The sequence below is a fragment of the Coturnix japonica genome, chromosome 14, assembly GCF_054131305.1.
Source record: "Coturnix japonica strain WE chromosome 14, WE-NBRP24, whole genome shotgun sequence".
NCBI classification, from domain to species: domain Eukaryota; kingdom Metazoa; phylum Chordata; class Aves; order Galliformes; family Phasianidae; genus Coturnix; species Coturnix japonica.
The window spans coordinates 3,993,410-3,999,942 of NC_140676.1; the positions used below are offsets into that span (position 1 = coordinate 3,993,410).

The 6,533-nt window shown below is 37.0% G+C and overlaps 1 long non-coding RNA gene across 1 annotated transcript; it reads right to left on the reverse strand.

Annotated features, from left to right (window-relative positions):
- Window positions 1-208: 208 nt before the first annotated feature.
- LOC146758436 (uncharacterized) lies at window positions 209-5,056 on the reverse strand. The gene is made up of 2 exons (XR_014934138.1): window positions 4,833-5,056; window positions 209-3,908 (listed from the first exon to the last, which is right to left on the reverse strand). It is a non-coding gene; the product is annotated as an uncharacterized LOC146758436 (long non-coding RNA).
- Window positions 5,057-6,533: the final 1,477 nt, after the last annotated feature.

Sequence of the window (6,533 nt, forward strand, 5' to 3'; positions counted from 1 at the left end):
ACATTATCAGCAATGTCTGAAATAAATGCTTAAATGTCAACAATTGACGAGCAAGAAAAGCTGACCTTTGAAGGATCTCATTCTTTTGAGAATTGCCCTGGTATGACTCACTCCTTAACTTTCTGCTTGTGCTTGATAACACCAAAGGAATATAGTTTCTGTGTGGATTGTTTTTGTGTATTGGAAATAGAGAAGGAAGTCAAAGAGCTGTAAAAATACAATCAATTTATACCCACAGTCAGACGGGATTGACTGAACATTTGCAATGACAACTCTTAAAGTCACCAAAACATTAAAGTAAGTGGACATTAACATTAGGCTACAATGGAATTTCTATGGAATTATACATTACATCCACATTAGAATTAAAGTGAATTTATCCACGATTAATGTTATCACGATGAACAAAACAGCTTTCCTTCTACAAACATGTTAACCACTTTATACATTGCCATAAGTGTTTAACAACTGTAAAAAGCTGCTCTAAGACCAAGAAAAACTATTAATCATCTCATATATACTGCAATACTGACCGGCCTTCACTACTTTGAACATACATTTTACCCTAGTTTCTATCTCTACCATCATTTCATTACTTCATTTACCCTGATTTGCATAGCAATTTTGGTGCACATTTTTCAAAAAAAACAAAAAACAAAAAAACCTAACACTGATCAATTTTAGCTTAAAATAAATTACACCACCATAGAAATTGCTCCCACTGTCCAAAAATGCTAATCAATTTTGAATATCTACATCATGGCTTGCGTCCCAGATTTTTTCCATCCAATCCACATCAAAAAGAAATGATAGAAAATTATGTTAACATGTTCGACTGCTTGTTTGCTTGTTTTAGTTGAGGCATTGGTTATGCTTCAATGGCAAACTAATCGCCTGTTTGGAATCTCATCCAGTTTGTGTTACTTGTTTTAATGGCAATATGGAGATGCTGCAGATTTCAGCACGGTCCAGAGTGAAAGTTTCAGATTCTCTAGCAGGAGAATTTTTTCTATCACTTTCAGAAGCGTCAGTAATAGGAAAATTGAACTGTTTATTTTGACATGTATTACAGTCTTCTGTGGCATGAATTCATTTCTCCATATTAGATTCCTTTTTTCTATTTTTTCTTCAAATCAAGTGAAAAAGTACAACAGATCAACCTAAAACAATTCACTGAGTAGTATCCCTTTTTCATGCCTATGAAATATCATTACTGTGGGGATTTTAATATTTTAAATGAAATATGATTTCAAGCCAGTTTTTTAATCCATTTCATCTCTTTGATTGACTCATATCTGAGGGGGTTCCTTTTCACACAGCTTTCACACAGGTTCACACTTATTCCTAATTATTACCTGTTATGGCAACAAGTCTACCTGCACCTCTGTCCCCAGACTGTTTCCGTGTTGTGTCTGCAACTTTTGTGAGTATATAGATATATAAAGAGCTTTTCTTTTTTTCCTTAGGATATTACTGTGTAGTTCAGTACCTTGTAGAAACATCTGAGCTACTTCAATATTAATTAACCTTAGTGAATATATGCTAAAAGAGCTATTGAGCTTCTGGTGCTGCAGCTAATACCCATTCCATGGCTGCATTACTTCTAAATGTAACACTGTACTGCTAAAGTAAGCACCAGAGGAAAGATGAGCCCAACAGTATACACAAATCTGGAAAGAAATGGAGTAACCTTTTGTTCTCTGCAATTAATGATTCACCTTCATGGCCAGTACTTTAGTTCTGGCTATTATTTGGTCAATACCTACTTTAAAAAGCGTTCAACAGCAATAAGTTTTCTGGGTTCATACAGAAGTGTATGCTGCCTTGACTCTAAGGGGCAGAATATCATCCAAGGTGACCACTGGCTTGAACGGATTAGGCTTATAGACAGATCACTCTCAGAGTTGTTCCTGAATGTTACGTGGCAGACAAAATGACCTTTAGAAATAACTGGAAAAGGCACGTAGGGGGAAAATAATAATAATATGCAATAAAATTCCATTTAAGACTCCAATTTTGCACAGTCCGTTACATGTGAGAGTGGATTATTCTTCCAAAACAAAGCATTTCATTGCTTTAAATCTGAGGTTCTTCCCTATTCATTGTATCACCTTGCTGGAATCACACATCTGTGCTGCAGTTGTAATAAACTGCACAATGACTGGATGTCTTTTAAGATGGCTGATGTGAAATAAGGATGCACAAGTGCTATGTGTCCTATTGCCCCTTTCTTTCTTGAAATAGGCATAAAAGTAAGTGGGAGTACAACAGCAATAGACTTGGATCCTCCAAGTATATCCATCATCCTTATACAGCATGAAATATAAGGCATATTGCAGACTTTGACAAATTTCAGTATAACTGACTGGAATTTTCTATAAATAAATAAATAAATAAATAAAATGTATGAATTTCCCCAATTTAAACATGTGAAGCATCACTTTTACAAAGCACTTCAACATGATTTCCATTTAAAAATCTTCTAGACCTCATTAAGAGTGCATTCTTTGTTTCTGGCTATTGAAAGAGCTCAACTAAAGCGGAGACTCCTCATTATAAAATATTCTGCGACATGATTTAAAACAACACATGAAAAACTCTTAAAAAAAAAAAAAAAAACTTCCCACGTGGATATGATTAACAACCAAAATGGAACCGTTTCTTGTTGTCAGTAACAGCTTCCAGTAATGATTAACACGGGCCATTATAAAATATACATATATATATATATAAAACATTCTCCATATGTAAAAGTCAGTATTTTATATGAAAACATAGTGCTGGAATTATTTAAAGCAATTTTTAAATTTATGTCCTTTTTGTCTGAAGATGGAAAATGGATCTTTTTTTAGTCAAGGTGCGTTTACTATAAAAACATTTGTCACTGTTCTTCATTGAGAGATAAAATGCTGGAAATGCACAGTGCACTCATTGGACAATTCAACATGCTGGGGTCATGCACTCTGAGACTTCACAGTAGCACAACAAGAACAGATATTGAAGACGCTCGAAATCCAGATTATGGCTTTCAGAAGACATGGTGTATTGTTCACCCGGGTTGAAAGCAAATGTATGTTTATATACTTTAATCTTGGCTCAGATGTGAGCTACCATGTTAACAATTTTGTTACCCAGGCTGCCCTGGCTTGGGATTTAAATAAAAACAAATTACAGGTCTTAACAGTGATAGATGGACTTCTTTTACACTTGTGTAGAGTATTTTTGCCTTAAGATTAAAGGCTTATGCATTTATCTGCATAAACTAACCCCTGGAGTAGGGTACTGCTGACATTTTCCAAGAAAAATGAATATCCTAACTTATTCCAAAGAGAAGACTTGGTATTTGTATGGCCAGAGTGACCTTTGCAAGTGCCCTTTCAGATTAGGTGCACTACATGGAAAATTGTGCTCTTACAGTACTCCATAAATCATACCTACCAATTTTCTTTAAAGGGGTATGTAAATATCAGTGTACCAGGTGGGTAAACAACACTAACCTCGTACAAATGGCTTGAAAATTGAAGAAAAGCACCTTATTTTGCTGCTGAAATTGCTTTTGAAGCCCAGCATCGTGGCTTGGGTTGTAGAATGCATGAAATGATTTGTGCACTGGGAATAGAAAATGGGTTGATGATAACCACACTCGACACAGTTCCTATGTTTCTGAGTTCTTTCGATGATCAAAGATATCATTGCTGTATATTACTTTTCTTAGCAGATCCCAAATGCATGTGAATTTCAAGTGACATACACATTATCTGCATGTTTCCAAAACGGACAGACAGCTTTTTAGTTTGTATTTCTCATTTGAGCTGGTTAATGCTTCTGGTCCAGTTTCCGTCTCAGCCTCCTTGCAATAGTTATGTAGCATTTCCATTCAATAAAAACAAGGCAGAGAAGTTCACGTGCTAAAGAAGGGAAAGAAAAAAAAAAAAAAAAAAAAGAAGAAGTTACAGCCTTTCAAACTGTCAAAAGTTTTATTTGAATACATGCTGACTGTGAAACTAGGAAGGTCTGTTAATTGTTGCTAAGCTCCAATACATGTCAGAAAAGACTCTGAAAGAAGAAGAGCTCCGGTTTTGGAGATATCAGTAGGGTAACATATACAGTATGGTAGCATAAACACTTTGGTGGAACTAAGAACCAACTTCAGGTGTGATCAACACGTGATGTCCTCACTTTAACATATACAACTTTCATTAGTACTTGAAGTCTCATTTTGACAGACATTAACATCCAACTCTCTGACACACGAATCTGGGTAACAAAACCCAGACCAACTCTTGGGTAGTTCTGAAATATGGACCTTAATGGTGTGAATGGAACCACATTATAACTAGTAGAAGCTGGGAGAAGAAACAAGATCCACATTTCTTCCTCTCGCCTACACAGTACTGGAATAAGCAGATGAAAATTGTAATCAGCCATTTGGAAAGATGAAGTGTGAATAAAGAATAAAGCCATAATCCATTTCTAGCATATGTTTACGAAGGTGCCTTAGAGTTATATATCAACATTTCCAACGTCCTCCTTCAAAACACTTAAATCAGCTCAGCTCAGAGTGCCTTTGGGCATAAGAAAGGAGACAGAAGAGCTTGCAGGAAAGTGAAGCATTTCTGAAAGCAGATTTATTTTTCACAAGAGGGAATAAACCCAGCAACAGAAGGATATCATCTACCTCCCTAAGAAAATCAACAGTGGAGGGAGAAAAGAGCTGCAAATGCTGCAAAACCAAACTTGAGCATTTCTGGTGAAACTGTTCTGACGGAGAAGGGGAAAATAATTATGAAGGGGATCATGGTAGGATCTGAGGACATCCCCAGCTTCTGTACCTGTGAACAAATGAGGTCTTCCCTCCCAAAGATACCTCCATGCTAGTAGCAGAGATCACTCACGTTACCATTGGTCTACCTTACAACTTCAAGAGGACAAGATTGGATCCAACAGCAAAGCTAGGTTTAAAGCAAAATAGAAAGGCAGTTTGAAAGACTTGTAACATTTAAAGTCACAAGAAGGCACACAAACACTCCACAGATGCAAAATACCTTATTGGGAATGTGTCACATGTTTATCAGCTGTTCTTTCCTTACAGCCTCCAACTCGGTGGGCTCAGCATCACAGTGAACTTCCAAGAGCTTGCAGCAGGAAAGGGAATTAGCCCTTACTTCAGGAGTCATGAGGAAACACCTGAGAAAACCTTTGCATTGTGGTGAGAGGAATAGTTTGTGGGTCGGTTTGGTTTGGTTTTTCAGATGTGCCTATAAGAGTTAAGTAGCATGGGGGCTGGTTAAAAACCATGGTTATTTGTATGCCTGAGCAGCTTAGTTGCTTCTGAAAATTCCCACCACTTACAAACACGCCTAGGGAGTGTTTTTCATGGGAACCTGTGGATTTTACATAGATGTGTTCAATTATTGGTACATTTAGTTTTCCCCCAAGCTGTTGAGCTCAATGTGATCACTCAAAGGTATAAAAAGTAAGCAAGTACGTACACATTTGTAGGCTCATGGCAGAAAAAAGCCTAGAACCTGGAGGCAGGCAGAACACAAATATTTTCAGGTAAAGTTTTCACTTTAGCTTCACACTGTTGGAGAGGATGCAGAACATGTGTTATTATCTCCACCAGGGACTGGAAATAAATATAATGTTATTATTAGTTAACCTTTTAATGAATCTTTTGAGCTCTGAAGGAGCAGCATCGTGCCTTTATAAACACTGTTTCTTCTGTCCCCCTGACTCCCAATACATAACATTCTATCCATCATCCTAAGGCCTAATCCGGTTTCCAGATAACTTGATGGTTTCAACATACCATAAAGACACATCCGAAGCATCTGCTATGCCTAGCCTTGAAAAAACAACACTGGTTAAAAAAGAATGTCCACTTGCAAAAATACCATCTTAAAATGTCTATTCTGCACGTACCTTGATGAGGTCTCTCTTATTCTGTTTACTGAAACCTCAAAAAAATCACATCATCGTGCATGTGCATGCACAACAGGAAAAAAAAAAAAAAAAAAAAAAGGAATTGAATTTGACAGGCACTGCTAATAATGAAAATGTTTTTAAATGTGAGCTCTAGCTGTGTACCAATCACTGCCTAATCAGGGTTATGCTTTTCAAATTATATTGTGTCTTCTTTCACCTCCTGCCTATTATGTGAAATAAAAAGAGAAGTGCTTAGGCAAATCCTTGATCTGTTCACATATATTTTTAATATTAATATGTCAGAGCAGTGGCAATAATGATATTAGGCAAATGACGGAATTCTCCCCCCAGCTGGACATGTTAATTGAGAAGCCAAATTTTAGAGGCAAAGTTCATGTCTGTGCAGATGGCAGGACAATGCTGGATGGCAGGCCTAGGTCAGTGTCAATCCCAAACCGTACTTTAATGGCTCACTTCTCTGCTTTTTCAACGTCAGCTGGTCCCTGTGGGGTGTATAAGTTGAGGAAGTCTGTCTGTCTCTGTTTTTTTCTGCCCTTGACTCTGGCTCACTACTTTCATGCAGAGAAGATGCCCCTGTGTGTGAT